The sequence below is a fragment of the Melospiza georgiana genome, chromosome 3 (genome assembly GCF_028018845.1).
Source record: "Melospiza georgiana isolate bMelGeo1 chromosome 3, bMelGeo1.pri, whole genome shotgun sequence".
Lineage (NCBI taxonomy): Eukaryota > Metazoa > Chordata > Aves > Passeriformes > Passerellidae > Melospiza > Melospiza georgiana.
The window spans coordinates 8,589,949-8,608,949 of NC_080432.1; the positions used below are offsets into that span (position 1 = coordinate 8,589,949).

Genomic DNA, 19,001 nt, shown 5'->3' on the forward strand with positions numbered 1-19,001 from the left:
TATCATTGTCCATAGAATGTAAATTTATACGTACTTTGAGGTAACATAATTTATTCTTGGATCTGGAAAAGCCAAGGATACTGTGACAATAAAAGTAATTTGAAGATGTGTCCTTACTGTGGTGATATGGAATGCCTTAGAAAAATGATCAGTGTCCTTATGCTCCCTTCAGCCCTCATTTTAACAGACACCTGTCAATTCTAATGGACAGACAATGGCCACCATCACAGGATCACTAATTACAAGTCAGGCATTGTGCCTCTGAAAGGAATGTTGCTCATTCACTCTCTCCTTGCTTGTATTTATTCATTTCCAAAGTAGTGTTGCTTCTTGGACTCGTACTGTCTAAAAAAATTCTATTCAACACTGCTACTTTCTCATTAAGAAGTTCTCAGAATCTGAATATCCAGTGTCTGGATCAAATTAAACTTCAAAAACTGCAGTCAGTTTGTAAACAGTCTTGTGAGTAACCAAGCACATAAATTGTTGGTAAAGCAAAAAGATGTGTATTTACTATTTATTGATAGTATTAAATAGAAAAGGCTGTTTGGTTTTGCAAATCCTCTTCCCCTTGCAATACATTTCTCACTACAAAACTGAGGTGTTAACCTTCTTTTCCTGCAGATCAGCCTTTTAATTTCTGGCAAGAGCCATAGGAGCAGATGCTCATATAATATTACTTTAAAAGCACAAGCCCTTGCCACTGAGATAAGACATGACTAATAATTATTTAAGCTTTAGTCATTTCAAACTGGAAAAGAGGCAATGAAGGGAAAGGCAGACTCTTAAGAAAAATTTCAATATCTTCAGTAACCAATATTAACAAAACTGTCAGAGATCAAGCCAAAGAAACACTGTTCAGTAAATATATAAGCCTAGTACACTTTAAAACTCAAAAAAACCCCACCATATTTATTTGCAAAATAATGGAATATGAACAGGAAAGGCAATCTACAGCTTTTGAAGTTAATGGAGTGCTCTGTTCAGGGAAACATTCTAATAGACAAGCTTTTGTGCAGCTAAAACTTACAGAATCTAAGCATTGCAATTCAAATGGTGACATATAGGAGGATAGTATTTTGATTTGGGGAAAATACTTTTAAATTGCTGCAGAAATCCAAAACTTAGTTAAATTATAAGTATAGATATTCAGACACAAGAAAAAGACATTTCCATTAACAAAATTAAAATTAAGATCGATTTCATAGGCTTTCCTAAGGCATCTGGAGGACAGTTATTCAATTATATTTGAATAAACCAGTATGACACAAACAATTAGGAAATCCTAACTATATCCCAAGCTAAATGACTTAATTAAAAGAAATAAACATTACAGTTTCTTGGTTCTCCTGAAGTTTTACATTGGAAGATTTATTCTCTAATATCCATGTGTCTGAAGCTCAGTACAACCTTCTCTCTTTAAAAATCAGCATTTTTCATTATACTGATTTCTAAATCCTTGAGACCAGAAATTCTCTGTCATAGATTCAGCCACTACTCTCAGCATTAAAAACTAAGGGTGGAAGTGAAATTTTATTTTGACCTTGCCTATCTAGGTAACTCTTAATGTTAGTGACAGTCCATCACATAGCAAGACAATTTTATGAAGATGACATCTCCTATGAGTGGCCATGATGTGTAATTGTCCACATACACCATTCAGTGATTTCTTCCCTCAGTCACTGACTTATTCTCTATCCCTGTGCTAAAAAACCCCCAAACCTGGCATCATATGGTTTGTCTGTTTCAGGGTATATTTCCAGTCCTAAGAAAAAGAGAAGTAGAATAACCTGTTTCTATTGTTCTATGATTAGGATATTTTGCTAGGAGGAAGAAAAATTTATTTTCTGCTCCTGAATATTTTCACATTTTGCACTAGGTAGACACTGAAAATAAAAAAAAAAAGAACCCAGAGCAATATAAAGTAAACCATATTTTAAGATTCCTAGCTATTTTCTAAGCTGTATGTTGCCAAAAATCCACTAGGTTCCTTTCATTTCAGTTTAGTAAAATATATAACAAAATATTTTGGATGCTGGCAGGTTCATCATAACCTTCACACTAAGAGACTGAAATCAACTGGTTCTCAAAAATGTTTCATGTCCTACTAATAAGCAAAATGACGGAAAATGCCAGGTTCCTCAGCAGTGAATGCAGCTTTGGCCAAGATGATACAGCACATACAAACACACCATTGTTTAATTGAACATTTATTTAGTTTAAATTGAACTCAACTGCTAAGACCAGGAGCTCAGACAGACACGACTGAATTCTGAATATCAGAATAGATTAAAAAAAACAGATCCTCATCCTCCAGATGGAGAAACCCTGTAAGTTTGCTTGGAAGTCTATGCATTAGATGTTTCCGGGATGCTCAGCAAAGACAAATAAATGAGTTCAAGCATTGACAAGAATGAAAAATTTTAAATGGTGCTTTTCTACTGCTGCATAAGAAATACAAACTTATTCAGTAACTTTAAATTTAATATTGTGTTCCTATTTGTTACTGAGTGTGCAAAAATAGTAAAAAAATTAAAACACTGACTATTTTTAAATACTGTCATGCAAATCCACTGGCTTAATACTGGGAGACAATCCATTAATTACATTGCATTTTTTTTTTATAAAATGGAAAGGAAAATAAAAGAATTGGCTTTCCATTTCAGATATACTCAATTATGAAGGGATAGTGGTATCCAGAGGCTGTCATAGCATGCTGTGTCATGTTGTTCCCTCCCAAGCAGTCTTTTCTTTACCGCTGCTTCACTTTGTATTCAGGATAGCCTTATTAATAATCAAATTGAGGAATGCACTGCAAGCCTTTAGATAAGCAGACAGAAGAGTCATAAATCTTGCCATTCGTATGGGGACAAGCAGCCAAAGCAATGCCTATCTCTGTCTAACAGCTTGAAAAATGCAGGTGTTAGGATTTGGGGTTTTCAAACAGAGTTTATAGACCCATGGTAGGCAGAAACATTAGTTCTCAGATGCAACCAGCAGCACATCCTGGAGGAATAGCCTGAAATTCCATTACTACCTCAGAACAGAAAGAAAAAATTTAAAAGCAGTTTAAAAAAAAGCGTATATTATTCTTAACTTGCTCCAGTGGTCTCATACACAGCTTCTTCATTTACAGCGTTAATGATAAGGCAGTTTGTCTCTGCCCTGTAATAGTGACACCAGGGAATATGGGATCACGTATCTGCAGCTCAATCTGGAGCCCATGAAGTTTTACAGGCTGTGTACAGTAGCTGATAGCTGTGTAGCTGAGCACTTCCCATTTTTACTGTCACAGTAACCACTTAGATAAAGCTCACTAGACTTTTTAGGGTGATCAACACCTGAGGAATATTTCAGACATGCCAATCCAAGCCAGATAAGCCAGAGCAGTTAAAAAATATTCTTTAAATACTGCATCTGTGAAGTGACATCTGGGATAATTCAAATTTCCTATTAATGTTGATATGAAAGAATTGCTTTTAATGTACCTGAAATCCATTAGGATTTTTCATCAATTGACTCTATTAAAAAATCCTTCTATGACCAAGCTCTTTTACCATGACAAATAGGAAAAAATCAATCATCAATTTAATACTGATGGAATAATGGTTTCTTCAGAAACACAAATCATTGACAAAAAAGGATAGTAATATTTTACTAAAAAGGATAAAATGCAGATGTCCTTAACATTTTTCAAGAAAAAAGAAAATCTAAAATAGTTCATAATTATACAATTCCAAAAAAATTGTCATGAAACTGTTCAAACTGCATTTTCTGTCAAAAAAAAACTGTAGCAGAATTGACATCTATTGCTTACAAGTCATCCCATTTTCCCCAGTTTTCAAATAATTTTTTTAAACACAACATCCAGAGGAGAAAAAAAAGTAAACTTGTTACACATCTTGGCAAAAATTATCCCCTCCAAAAAAATTTTCCTACTTCATAGTACCTAATTTCAAAAATAATAGGTTAACCCTCTGAATGATTCAATTTTCCATTTCCATTCCACAACAGCCTCCCCTTTGAAAATCACCATCCTGTGTGTTTTGTATTATCATCCCCATGTAACACCTGACAAAACCCAGTAGAAAGAAGAAAATTGCATGAATCAATAGATAACTATAAGTTCCAGAATGAGTTACTAGGAAATCTCTCCTTCTCTCACACGTAGAGAACTTCTGAAACAGCAGCATACCATGAAACCTGAGCTACTGTTACCTACTTGAAAAAATCCTCATTCAAGCAAGCTTCAAAAGCATCCAAGTAGGACTTCCAACGAGCTAATAGCAAATCTGGCTAATATTAAATCAAAGAATTTCTCCTTTTTTTCTGGTACACTCACAGTCACCTGTTTGTTTCATGAGAAATTAATGGCATCTAATTACAACTACAGGCTATTTTGCAGTCTGTGCCCTCGGAAAAATTAAACCCTTAAACATGTAACAGAAGGCCACATTACCTCAGATCATAGTCTGTCAAATCAGTCATTATGAACCTTGCAGACTACTTGAAATTACTTAGCCTAAAATAATTTGTTCTAATGATATTGTAAATGTATGAACTATATACACAGAATTAAAACTTCTATGGTTTTTAAATGTGAAACCTGCATACAAAAATTCAAAAATCATTCACACATAACATTTTTCACATTAACAAAGTTATGGAAACAGTAACATTAATCTTAATTTTAATTTTAACTGTGATTTCCTTGTTTTATGATATAGAATTAAGTTTCTTTTCTTCTAATATCAAACCAGCTGGATAGAGGTCTTGCACATACACATACTAGCTTTTAATAGCTATACATTTGTTAACATTTTAGCCATATTATCAACAGGCACCAATCTGCACAAGTTTACTGACAGCTATAAAGTTCTTTATTAATGCCTTATAAAAACTAGCATCAGTCACATGTGACATGAACACTATTTTTTTAATGATACAGTCGCTCTTTAAATATAACAATGAAAACCTCTTTCTTAAGTAACATTAAAATGGGACTGAGAGCCTGGAGAAAAAATCTTTTAAATCCGAGTGACATTTATTCCCACCATTTTACTTTGAAAATATATAAATATATTTAAACATTTAAATATATTTAAATTTCACTACTAAATTTATATTAAGTTCTCTAGGAATGATTTTTTTTTCTTTTACTTCACCTCAGGTCAATACTTTGAATCTATGGTAATTATGCTGCCCAGATGTAATCCTGATGTGACAAATAGCAATCTCTTTTTTTTTGGCTGATTATTTAATGCTCAGAAAACATGATCTCTTAGACAGACTTTGCTCAATTAGCTGCAAAATTTGGGAGGAAGGAGTGGCTGGTATCCGTGATAAACAACTTTTCTAAAAAGTGTGTCAAGACAGAATGAAAGTAATTCTGTCAGGTATTACATTATTAAAATATATGCTTTTATCTGACATTTTCCAATTTCAAAATTGGCCATTTGGTAATTGGAGCCAATGACTGTGCAAGGAGATACCACATGGAGAAGATAATAAGTCAAAAGTGCATTATTGAGGGTTCAGAGGGTGGTATTGCACTACAGACATTTGCAGAGATGGGAATGATGGCTTTTTGGAAGTGTGAATGGACTGCACCTCCCCAGCAGAGTTACAGCCAGAAGGCTCTGAAGAGGCTCACCCCAAAGCCCGATGTCACTGACACGGCGCGCACAGCCCTGCGAGGAGGAGGCTCAGTGGGTGCTGAGCCACAGGCACCGACAGAGGCTGCTGGCTGAAGGCATTTCACTCCCAATCAAGTGTGCTGTGCACTGTACTGATAATCCTCTTTCAGGTCCTGTTATGGATTTGAAAGCGACAGAGATGGTTCAAAGAACTCCTGAAAGGTTGGCAGCTTAGACTTTGTGCTTCCTACAAATACAGTAGAAAATTACATCTTAGCCACTTACCTCTGTCTGGAACAGGATTTAAGAAATTGAATCACTCTCAAACAAGATGTTAAAAATGAATGAAAGTTTTCTTCTTCACAACGTTTTCCATAAAGTAATGTAGTTTATGGAATTATAGATTTCAAATACAGTTGTATGAATCTGAACAATACCACGTTTTTATTACTTCTTTTCAAAATTATATTGAAAGCTTTCTGAATCTCACAACAGGAAAAAAGTTGAAAAGGATTACTTGACAAAGAAAATGCTGGTTATTTGACTTTGAAGCTGGTTTTATGTGGATACAGCACTGCAGAAAAAGATAGCACACTTCAGCAGAAACCTTTATCCATTTTGAGTGCACATATGGTTTGGAGGAAGGAAGCAGGATCTGGAATTTCAGGGGTTGGCTTTCATTGCTGCTGATTTCCTGCACAATATTGGACAATATTATTTTCTTTAAAAATAAATATTTCATCCCAAAACATCTCAACATTGCAATACAGGCACAATTATTGGAAAATCCAATATGTTTTGAAATGAGATGTAATTTCTGTTCATGGCATCAGTGTATGAAGCCATGTTCACAGGATCCTGCAAATTTTGCTGTTTAAAATGCATAGAATTAGCTTCAGCATCTCAGTTATACATACCTTGATTCACATTTTAGTGTCATGAAGCTGCCAACTTTTAGGTATGTTGAAATCCTAAAAAGGATTTGAATTATCCACTGATTTCATAATAAGTAAAACTTTGTCTTTTCTGATTGCACAATATGGAACAGGCTAAATAATCAGTCAATGTTATGTTTATATTGTTAATGTAAAAATCAAATATCAAAAGAGAAAGAGCTTGGGTCTTCTTTCTTAAATGTAGGGAAATAATAAGGAATGTTATGCGGAAATAGTAACTGTAGATCCCATTTGAACAAAATTTTCCTTACCTTATAAAACTGATGAAAAAGGTTTTAAAAGCTAAGTGCATACAAATGATAAATATCCTCAAAGTTATTTTTAATGTAACTGGATGGATTCTAGCATCTTCAAGTCAGATGTGACAAATAACACACATTATAATATTTCCTTCCATCAGCATAAATATGCTTTGAAAATTAATAAATGAAATACAGCTTAAAATCTTACTAGGCTGAAATATGCAGTATATTTATAAAATACTGCTTTTGATAGCATCTCTATGAATAATGCTCCTTTCAATCAGAATATCAATAGAGCACAAGTAAGGATGACATAAAATAATAATACCTGAACACATTAATCTACAATGTTAGAATGTACTATCCATAAGATTTCTTCCCACTTTAAGGGACGTACATTATCTTTCTCTGACATGATAAGCAATGTATTACAGAATACACTTGATAATATCAGTGTAATTATCACACTCACAAAATAATTAGCCTCACATGATTCACAGTAACGAAAGGAAACAAAGTAATAAATTAAGTCTGACTACAAAAATGGCCTCAGGAGATTTTGCCAGAACGTGTTTTTCCTTACTTTGGGTAACAAAATGTTTTGAGTTGCCTTAAGACAACATGTTTATTTCTTTCCCTTGCTTTTTTCTGGAGATAGTCAATATCCAGATGAAAAGTTTCTCAACATAGATGAAGAAAACTTTTTTCTCCAAAACTTCTTTAAAGAAGATATTATGCAAACTTAAATGCCTAAATTTTACAGAAATAGTCTTACACTGGTCCTCATTAAATTTTTTACATCTGTTAATAGACTACTAACTGGGCAGTTACCATCTTCTAGCTTCCCTACTTATAGGTCTAAAGATAGACAAATCAAAAACCATTTATTTTCATTCTAGAAAGAGTCATAACATGTATCAGAACACTGATACAACCAGTTCTCTAACCTCATCATAAAGACCATAGAAAAATGCTAATTATATTGCATCCAGGCCAGGATTTTTATTTTCCATTATGCTGCATGCTATTTGTCTTCTTAAATGTTAGTTTGTGTCTGGAATGTCATTTGAGAAGCCAAACCATACACAGACAATGAAGGAAATTGTATCCAGGTTTTCACTTGCTTTTAAAAGAAAAGTGACTCACTTATAAGAAATGACATTAAAAAAGTAAATTCATTTTGCACTTAACTCCTACAATATTGTAGTATATTTTACTAATATGTCCATATGCATAAGCTGTAGGAAAATGTGGGTTTTTCTGTTTTGGCTTGGGGTTTTGTGTTTCATGGGTTTGAAGGGGTTTTTTTTTCAATTTTACCTTAATAAAGTAAACAAGAGTCAAGAAAAAATGTCAAATTTTACCATCATCCTTCAAGCAGAGCTTAGAAAAGTCGCATATCTAATTTTTCAGAAGAATTTCACAGAGACCATGGTTCAAGAGTTACCAGAAATCACTTCAAAATTCCTGGAAAGCAGAAAGGTTTTCCAGGAAATAAAGACAACCAAGCAGGTAGAGATTTTACTTCTTATAATTCTTCAGCATTATAAGATGCTCATGCTTGGATCTCTCAGCATCTAAAGATGAAACAGGAAAGGGCTTAAACTTCAAAGAAGTCAGAAGACAATTAGTAAAAGCTAAATGTGCAGCTTACACGGAAAGACAACTTCAAGAAAATATCCTGCTTGTGATTATGTGATTATTGGGTTTTTTTTAAGGCAAACTTGTTAAAATATTTGCCTCTAAAGCAGAAAACAAAATCCATTATACAGAGTGTTCAGAATGACGTCCTAACCAGCAGACAGCACACTTACACGTAAGACAATTTTTAATTTTGACTGAAGATAGGAATTTTCAGTTTGCAAGAACCAAAAAACAAGAGCAGCCCTGAAATTATCTTCTATTTCTATATGCCTGTGCTAGTTGTAAAGGGGGAGCCATCCCAAAATTTCTAGATTATTTGCTTCTTAGCCAATCAATTTCTTGTGAAAATACTGAAATGGGAGAGAAATTCATGGTGAGGACTCAGGTTTTCTTCCTGAGTAATCAACAGTCCCAGCCTGTAGCTTCCAGCTTGTTTTCTTACTTAACTCTTTGATTCCTGCCACAACACCAGCACCCCTCAACAGACTGGTGTCATATGGTCAGGTCTCCTTCTGCTTGCCCTTTCTGGTTAGGTAATTCCTAATGTATCTTCAACATCAAATATCAGCATGTGCCAGCCAGAAGTACCTTCAGGGTCAAATCCCAGTTATCCAGATAATTTCACTCACTCTGCTAAGACCAAGTAGGTAATTTAAAAGTAACACACCAAACACTGCAGGATCCAGCAAATGAGAATCACAAAATATGTAAATTTTTTCAATAGGAAAAAAAAATTCTCACACTTAAGCCTATCTAAACCTCAAAATAAATAAGGTCCATTTCCTCTTTCCAAAAATATCAGGGAAAAAAAACTTCCTTAAAAGTATTCACAAAAGCTTAGAATTGGAAGATGCCATAAAAAATCCATTTCTTTCTTAAACTAAACTTTAAGAATACTCATTGCCATTGGACATCAAAGAAAGCCAATAAAAAGTTCATTTGCAGTCACAAAAGACTAAAATTTGAATCTTGCAAATGGATAAACAAAATAAAAAAGGCCAACCTAAGGCCTGCCAGATGCTGTGACCATCATTAAAGTAAGTGAAACTTTAATAGCTGGACCCCTGTGCAGAATCTTCTTCAGAAAATAAATGTTTAAATGGTTATCATCAGCTTTAGGATGATTTTTTTTCTTTTAATTCTTAATATATAAATGATTAGGACTTTGTAGATATTTGAGTGATTTAAGCAAGTTTAAAACCTGCGTTTTCATATTTTTCTTCCTTCACACAAGACTGCCATGCATAGAATTCTTCAGTAAACTGAAGCAATTCTTATTATCTAATTTAATCAAGGGGAAAAGAAAAGAGACAAAAGATACATGTAGACTACATATATATATAGGTATGTATATATGCGCATACATACATCTATGTAAGAGATGCAGAGCACCAATATAATTCTATGAGTGGTATGAACTTTAAATATGAATAACCCTTATTAATTTATAAAGTGAGAATGGGGTTTTTTCCATTATTTTTATATTTCAAGAAAATACTTTCCAATTTTTAGTTTGCTGCATCATGTTTTCCTTACTTAATAGTAATTCATGAGTACATCCTACAGCTGCCATATTACAATTCATTAACTGAAATTGATTGCAGTTTCCATTTTGCCCTTAAAGCCATTGAAACATAGCTTTTCTTCAGTACTGCCTGAGGCATTTTTGCTTCTTTCCAAAATGTTTTCTGACTGTATTACCATTGAACCACTTGAAATCATTGCTATACAAACGTTGTGAAATACCAGAAAAATTTATAATAGTCTTCAAAGATTAAAAAAAAAAAAAAAAAACCAAAAAAGAACAAAAAAACCCTTCAAAATCAAACTGATGGATGAGTTTTAAATGTGACAAACACTGTTAAAATTACTAATGTTCCACTTCAGTACTCAAATGTTCAGTTTCCAAAAATGTTTACATTAGAGAGTTGTTTAGCAATTAGGTCATTATCTTTTCATCTTATCAACAATCTCATCAAAATCACTTTTGTCAACAGTATTCCCACCCTGGTTAAAATATGGTTTTTCTGCCATGAGTGTAGGGCTCTAGATACTTGGACAAAATTTTAAGAAGACTCATTTTATTGAATGTTATTTAGAAAAATCTTCACTATTTCTGTCCCTAATGTGTGAACATGGACTGCAAAAAATGGGTATTCTTGTATTCTCTCAATGATTGCCTTTTTGATGCTTCACCATGGAAGGAAAAATAAAGGGCAGGCAGGGGGGACTGATGTACTGTGAATGCAGAAACAAGCAAGTAGTATGACCAAAAAAATAATAGCAGCTGCTGATGATAAAAATGCCAAGAAGAAAGACATGGATCTTCAGTGTTAGTGTTGATAAAAGAGAAAATTGAAAACAAGTCTCCTTTCAAAAGCAGAGATATTAGGTGCTTCTGCCGCTAACTTGAGCAGATTTAATTTTAGTTTTAAAAATATGTTGGTTCAGATTTCTTGAATTTCCCTATTTCATAGGTTACAGCAATAGTGAAGCTTACACACTTTGTAAAGTGACCCAAGATAAATAAAATCTCAATATGACTAATGCAAACAAGCCTTGCAAAAGAAATTTAGACATGGCTCTTGAAAAAAAAAAAGATGAAGGAAATTTACTGTATCAATTCCATAAATAAAAGAAACACAAATTTAAATTCTCTTCTAAATCTTAACATCAAATGCACAAATTTTGCCACAGATTCATATTTCTAAAGTAATTTAATTAATGTGATAAATATCAATAAAAAACATGCCAATGTATATGAAATTTGAGTGCGTCAGAAACTAATAATTTATGGCACACTCCTGTGAAGAACAGATTCCATTGGGTCCCTGAAGTAAAGAAGCAAAAATGTTTAATGAGGCACAGGAGGGTCTGGTTCAGGATGCTGCATATCACAGATACTGATTCAAGTCTCCAGTGATAATCCAGCAGTGTTTAATTCACAGCCTGCAGTATTATTATTGGAGGGTCTGGGGGAAAGTGTCATACACAAGCAGAAGGTAAAAATATTTGATCTGAAGCACAGAGATACTGAATACCTTACACTCCTCTCTAATTTGCAATAAATTTGACTGTCACTTGTATTTCTTAATAATTACCTAATTAATCTTTTCCATGAGAGGGACAGGGTTTATGTTCCTAATGACTGAAATGCAATGTGCAAATGATTCTTGCACAGTGTATACTTTCAATCTGTTTCCATCTATATGTGGAAATTCAGCATTAGAGGTTCCCAGAATTTGGGTTTAGATTGATCTTCAATTAGATGCAGACATTTTATTTTATTAAGAGTCTAGATGCTAAGAAGTTATTAGCTAATGTGATAATTATGCTCTAAAATGTTGTTCACTAATTGGATAATTACATCTTAATTACTGAATTAGAAACCTCTTGAGAAAAATGAAAAGTTGTTTTGGCAGAAAACAAGAGCTATGCACCCTCCCTTATCTGAACCCTATACTTGGATTAAATATTAACTGTTATCTTATACAAAGAAACGTTTCTTTTTTATTCCCTCTTCTATATATTTTTCTAGTGCATGGCCAAACAGATACATCTTTAACCAGAAGACCATAATCCACGACCAGAATATTTGCTTTCTTTTTTTACAGTGATATCCTTAAAAAAAATCTAAGGTGCTTTAAACTACTTTGACCACAGTGAAGGTTTGCATTTGTAAGAGAAGACCAGGCAGTATTACAAAATTACACGAATATTCTGAGTTGAATGGACCCACTGAGTCCAACTTTTAAGCAAATGGCCTATACAGTGATTTATATAGGAACCCACAACCTTGGCCTAACTAGCACCATGCTCCAACCAACTGAATTAATCTCACTGGCCATCTTTTTTTCTAATTTACATGGTTCAAGCACAAATTATTTTTTTCATCCAGTACAACCAGCGTCTCCCCATGATGAGACCTTTTTTTTTCCCCAAACACGTCCACTGAGAACACAAGTTTTTCAAAAGGAAAAAAAAAGTTCCATGAGTTATTTATATGATAAATAATAATCATATTTTTAAAAAATGTATTTTCAATTTATCTATGTCTTACAACTGGATTTACTAGTGCCTAACATAAAATAGTATCTTCACTGATGATCATTCTGGTTTAGGCATATGAGCATATATATATGAATAAGTAGTTGTCTTTTTCACAACTCTTTTCACAATGCTTACCTTCACAACCTCTATTTTCAGGTATTCAAGCAAGGAACCATTGTTAGAAAGCAGGCAGAGTATTGACAGAATCACTCCAGCTATTTCCTAAGGAAAACAGTCTAAATATGAGAAACAGGGGAGAAAGGGCTAAAAGAGTAAACTGAAAGACAAACTCTGTACTAGTGTATAAGGTGGAAGCTTTACTTTCATGACAACATATTGCACACTGCACATAGCTTCAAACCCTCCTCTGGGGAGAGGGTTTGGGCAGAGCAGGGGAGACTGAAGCTCCAGATTTAGGCTGTTGTGTGTAGAAGCCAAGAGGTGTGGAAGCCAAGAGGTGCAGAAGGCAGCAGGTGTGCCAGGAGGACAGGTTCCCATTGCACTCACTTGATCTGGCAGAACAGCTGGCCTCAGCACAGTCAGTACTTATGCTCACATATGCTGACCTTGTTGAAGCTGCCCCTCCTGGCCTCTGGCACAGAAAAGGAATGTGTCTTTGCCCAGGTCTCATGTCTCATCTACATGGGAGGCTCTGAAATGCAAATAGATCTCAATTTTAGTCAGCCCTTCCCAGCTTATCAGTCGGCCTGTTTTGTCTGCTAACTTCCTTTGACTAAAAGGAGAGTTTGGGTACTTGGCGCCCATATGTATCTGAACCTTGAAACAAATCCTGCTCATTTCAAAAGTTATGTAATAGATCTGGAAAAAGTAAAGAGGATGGCAACAAATTGTATGATAACTTTCATATAATGAGTGAAGAGGAAAGGATAATTCAACCTGGTAAAGAGACAGCTTGAAGTAAGGTAGAATTCTGCAAAAACATATATGTCATGCAGATGGTAGGGACCATTTTCTTATTCACTGTTTCCTCACTCACAAGAACTAGAGGGCCTTACTTGATGCAAGTGTTAAAGTATTCAGTGCTAATTGTCACTTTTTTTTGCAGAGGTATGAATTGGGGAAAACAAACAAGATTTCAGTGCTGCAGACAGTGGATATAGGTTGCCATCACCTGAGGTGGCTTTAAATTCAGTAGCATTACAAGATATATATGTCTTCTTTCTGAAGCTGAGGAATTTTTCTTCTTTCTGATGGTGTGAACTTGTGATATTTGCATGAGACGGCTTCATGTAGTACAGGTGGTTTGTATGCTGAGAGAGGATCTCTCTGAATTTGGTTTTTAAATTTTCTCCATTTTATGTTTATTGTGAAAAGATGTATTTGCTCACTAGTTATATAGTTTGTATAAAATATTTAGTATTTCTCAAGCACAGCTGACAGATAAAGGTCTTAATAAATTTGCCTTTAGTGCCACACAGTAGAGCTGAAATGTGTTATTAAAATTAATGGAATAAAAAGGTCAAAGAAACTTATATTTAATATTTTGATGGTCAAAACACAGTGATAGTTTTTCATTTCTAGGCCCCTAACACATTCCTTCTATATCAAAGAGCAACATGATTGACCTTCTTTGGTTTCTTTTTCCATTTAGGTCTTTATATTACCATGAGTTTCGCAGTTTTGAAGCATCCTTTTTGGCCCATTCTTTTGAAATATTGAAAAGCTTTAAATCATTTTTACATTTAAAAAAAGCAACAGATTACTGACATTAAAAAACCACGTCATTACTAGATTTTACTTACAGTGTAATGTTTGGGTAGTACTTCAGACCAAAACAAATCAGCTTTTGGAGTATTAAACTCTTGTGCAACAATTGGTCATAGAATGCAAGTAAAACCTAAGCCACAATTATGAGCCAAGGGGCTCATAATTATGTTGCGCTGGTTTCATTGATTTTTTTTAAATTGCCTTATGTTTGGTTTGGTTTCTATTCTTGACCTCATCAGCCCAGCAATTCAAGTTTATTTGCAGTCATAATTAAAATCTTAATGCTGACGAATTTTGCAAAAAGGAATTTTAGGGAGACACAAAGTAAGATTCAGTTGTCTGAAAACAGGCATCTACTGCCTTTTCTGACTTCCTAAAACTGCCTTGGGGTGCAAAGTGTAGAGACTGGCAGATATGGCAAAGTTGGCACTGGAGCTGCAGGTGCTTTTGTAACCGTGGCTGGAGGAAATACATCTCATAGCAGCTACATGATGGCAGCTGGATCCCATTCACTGAGTTTGATTCAATTTCACCTACAATTAATTTTCTTTAGGATGGATGTTACTTCTGAGTTTGTTATTGTAAGCAGCCTTTACAATCTTCCTGAAAATTAGATTAATTGTATGCTGAAAATGATATTCAAAAGAGGTCAGATTTCCCTGCTGCTCCTTGTTAAATACACATATCCAACATTCCCAAATACTCTTGGATAACCCTCAATGACTTCCTGCAGGTGAAACTCATTAACTGTTTTTCATTTAGAGAAAAATTAAAATCTCATTTCAGTAACACTGCTGAAGATGATGGACAAAACAGGGCATACAAAAAGGTATTAGTCATTTTCAGCAACACTAACCTGCATCTACTTCACAAAAAAAAAAAAAAAAAAAAAAAAAAAAAAAAAAAAAAAAACACACAAAAAAAAAAAAGCATGCATTTTGTCTGAATTTTTTACTTTTCACACATTTCAGAAAACAAAGGCATTGATGTTTGGCAATGACTGCTCAAATAATTAACAGGAAACAGGTGACATAGAAGCAGTGACTCACTGATACAGCAAAACAGAATTTACTCCCTGAACTAGAAATGAATTTTTATTCAACCAATACACACCCATTGATAAAAAATAAAATTAGTCTTACACTTTTGAAAACAATTTTCTTGCTTATCTTTTGGAGGTATGCTGAAAATATCTAAAGAATTTGCCCACTAAAGATTTACAGGGGATTCAGAACTCACATGTACAAAATTCATCCTACTGCTGAGGAGTCAGACTGTTGAGGTTAGTATGATAGTTCCCACTAGAGTAAAATAGAAAGGCATGTGTAGAGAGTGATTCAAAGTAAGTAGGCTGGAAAGCCCTTGGAATCTGTCCTTTTTATTCCTCCTCATTACAGAGCTCAGATAAGATGGATCAAAGACTGTCCTTCAAGCCTCTTAATTATTGGTTCTTCTCTGAGTGGATGTATCCAACACATGGGAGATAAATGCACATTGGCCAGTAACCATATGAGGCCCTACAGCAAGAGCTTCCTGAGCTGCTTTCTCACACATTCATAATTACTTTTGTATTTACACACCAATGTGCTTATCTCATATCCTTTACCAGTTTCCCTTTACTACCACATTGCTACTGAACAGCAACGTAAATATTTATTCTCTTATTACAGAATACTGTTTAAATTGTTACTGTGGTTTATTTACTGTTAACTGCATTTTGAAACAAACAGCCACCATAAAACATCCTCGATCTTTTATAGGAATTCTTTTTTATAGCTGTTTTTCCCCAAACAATCAAAAATTAAGTATTCCATGCAGTGATTTTCCCCATGAATAGTATGTTGCAAAATGTGCTCACAAATTATAGCTTTCCATACCCACTCAGTAGCAGGAATTTCTTTAGAAATGACACAAGCAGAAGCATATCACTCTACAGAAAAGAAAAAAAATAAAAAACCACACAGGATTAAGTTGTCATATATATATAAAGACATCATGTAAATTAGATTTAAATAACATTGTCTTAAATTATTAGCTTGTCATTGTTAGTGACCACTTTTGAGAAAAACAGGTTTTCTAGCCTTTCATATTGATTTATGTTAACCACTAGCCTCAGTGTCTTTATAATTCAATTCAAATCTGTAATGAGTCAGATCTGTGGAAAGGCCTGTGCAGAATGAACAGTGACAACTTAGTTGAAATGCTGCTCATGCCATGGAAACAATGAAGTGTGACACTTTATCTTTTACATCTGGCACAGGTTTACTGGGAAAGAAGAGTCATTTATTCTGTTTTCCAGAAAGGCAGTAATACAGATAGGAGAATTAAACATTTACTTTAAGGGAGGGTAAACTATTTCTTTGCCTTTTTCACAGGTGTATTAAGTTATTTTCTAAATTGATTTGGTACCTTGAATATTCATTTATTTTTGGCTTTTCCTGCATTGAAGTCTATACACAGTCACCTTTGAAAACCTTTGATGTCATTTAAGATACTTCTTACAGACATTTTTCCTTCTGTTGAAATTTGTCTCCAAAATACCTTTCAGTTTGCCTGTGGTGAGGTATTTACCTATGAATACAAGAAACCAGAAGCATGTGTAGAAAGCAAGACAAATGTTTCAAGACGTTCAATGGCCAGTGTTTTTCTGTCATATAAATTGATCTAGATTAAATAGTTGCGCATTATTTCTTTTAAATGCACCTTAATATTAGCACAAAATTGTATATTCATTTTGCTCATGCTATTTTTTAATAAAATAATATCCTTAGATCAAATTTTTATGCATTCACTTTCCAGAAAGATTTTAATCTTTGACTTAGATTTCCTCAAGCCTGATATGTTTTTTGATATAGTGCTGAATTCTACAGTAATGTAGAGCTCTAGAAGTTCAGAATATTCATTGATAAGGGCTAAAGCATTAGCTTGCACTAGTTTGCATTCTAGATTTTTACACCTTCGATTTAAAGACTGTTTTCAAAACTTGCAAGGGCCTAAAGTCAGATCCTATCTTCTCTTAGCTCCATGATATAACTTTTCATTAGACATGGGACAATAAAGGGAACACCTCTACTCAATTATTTCAAATCAGCAAGCTAATGAAGTGAAGTAAGTTAAGACCACATGTGGAATGCAACATTGTTTATGTTAGAGAAAATACATGCAGGCAGTATAGTTCAAAAATAATTAATGAATGTATAACAAAATCACTGAATCAAATCAAACAAGGAATATGAATTCATCAGCTGGTCAAAAAAGCCTAAAATAAGTGCCTTGCTCCAATCCTCAGTTCTACAGACTGTTTCTGGATCCCTCAGAAGATAAAAAAACATAACTTGGCAATTTTGAATTTATAGAAGAAAAAAAAAAAAAGAAAAAAGAATAAATTAAATAAATGTATTCTAAACATGTTTGAGGCCAATTCTCCATTCTGAATGGTTCAGCTGAAAGGTCTCATGATCCACTGTACAATTGCTTGTTGATTGTGCCTTGTGGATGGCTTTAGCAAACAGCAGACAACTGTAATCAGGAAGGGCTCTACTCAAACAGATAGTTACACATGTTATCCCTTCTGCATGCTATTGCAGGAAATAACTGCAGCTAGCATTAGAGAAACCTTTAAATAAAGGCTTGCTCCACTATTTAGTTGCATATAAACAAATATAGTCATTTAGGCTTCAAGCAGTATTTTATTGTATACTTACTTTTGCAAAATTCAGATTTGACATCCGAAATGTTTACTATTTCGAGCAAATTATGCTAAATTTTAAAAACATTGTTTGGTTGAAATTGTATCTCAGACTTTTACGTTTCCCCTTTTGCTCGAGTTATTTTACATTTAGACTTATGTCAACTTATGTCCTTTAACAAAAGGCTTAATAAAATAGAAGTTTCAAACTGAAATTTCAAAATATTCATGTCTTAAATTTGGTATATAGTAGTCTAAGATTAGACCACTCTTTCCCACTGTTCAATGCTGCCAACAAAAACTGGGAAACCCACAGATTTTTCAATTTTTCTAGCTGGAAAGCAAAGCATTTGAAAGCTTAGAAGCAAAACAACTGAACATGCTTGTTCAGTCATTTCCTGGCTTTGGCTGGGATGGAGTTAATTATCTTCACAGCAGCATGGAGGGTGCTTTGGTTTAGGTCTTTGGCTAAAGCAGTGTTGATAACACAGCAACTTTTTTGATATGGCTGAACAGTTTCCACAATGTCAAGGCCTTCTTTGTGTCTCTCTGACCCCAGCAAGGCTGGCACAGGGCAAGGGGCTGGGAGGGGACAAAGCCAGGGCAGCTCACCTGGACTGGCCAAAGCAGCATTCCAAAGGAGCTAATACCATGCTCAGCAACACAGCTGGGGATGGAGCTCTTCCAAAGTAGGTTTTGCATGGAAATTGGCTGGGTATTGGTCTACTGGTGGTGAGTGATTGCTTTTTAATTTTTTTCTTCCTTACTTTTTTTTATAGTTATTTTTGTTTACTTTTGCCCTTTCATTTCTCTGTTTGAAGAATCTTTGAAGGGCTTGGCTTGATATGCGTGCATTTGTCCTTAAAATCAGCCACATGGGGTTTGATTGCAAAAGTGCAAGTGCTTCCAAGGTGATAATTGCATATTACAAGTATTTTTCTTGGTTCTAAGTGCATAGCATCTACAACTGTTATATTTCATTTATTCACAGATTAGCTTATGCTGTATATTCCCTATGTCTTTGTGTAAATGTACTATTACATTTTAATTTTTATTA

The 19,001-nt window shown here is 34.2% G+C and overlaps 1 protein-coding gene across 4 annotated transcripts in view; it reads right to left on the reverse strand.

The window, feature by feature from the left end:
* Positions 1–19,001, reverse strand: part of GRIK2 (glutamate ionotropic receptor kainate type subunit 2) — a 354,898-nt gene that overhangs the window by 237,658 nt on the left and 98,239 nt on the right. The window lies entirely within an intron of this gene.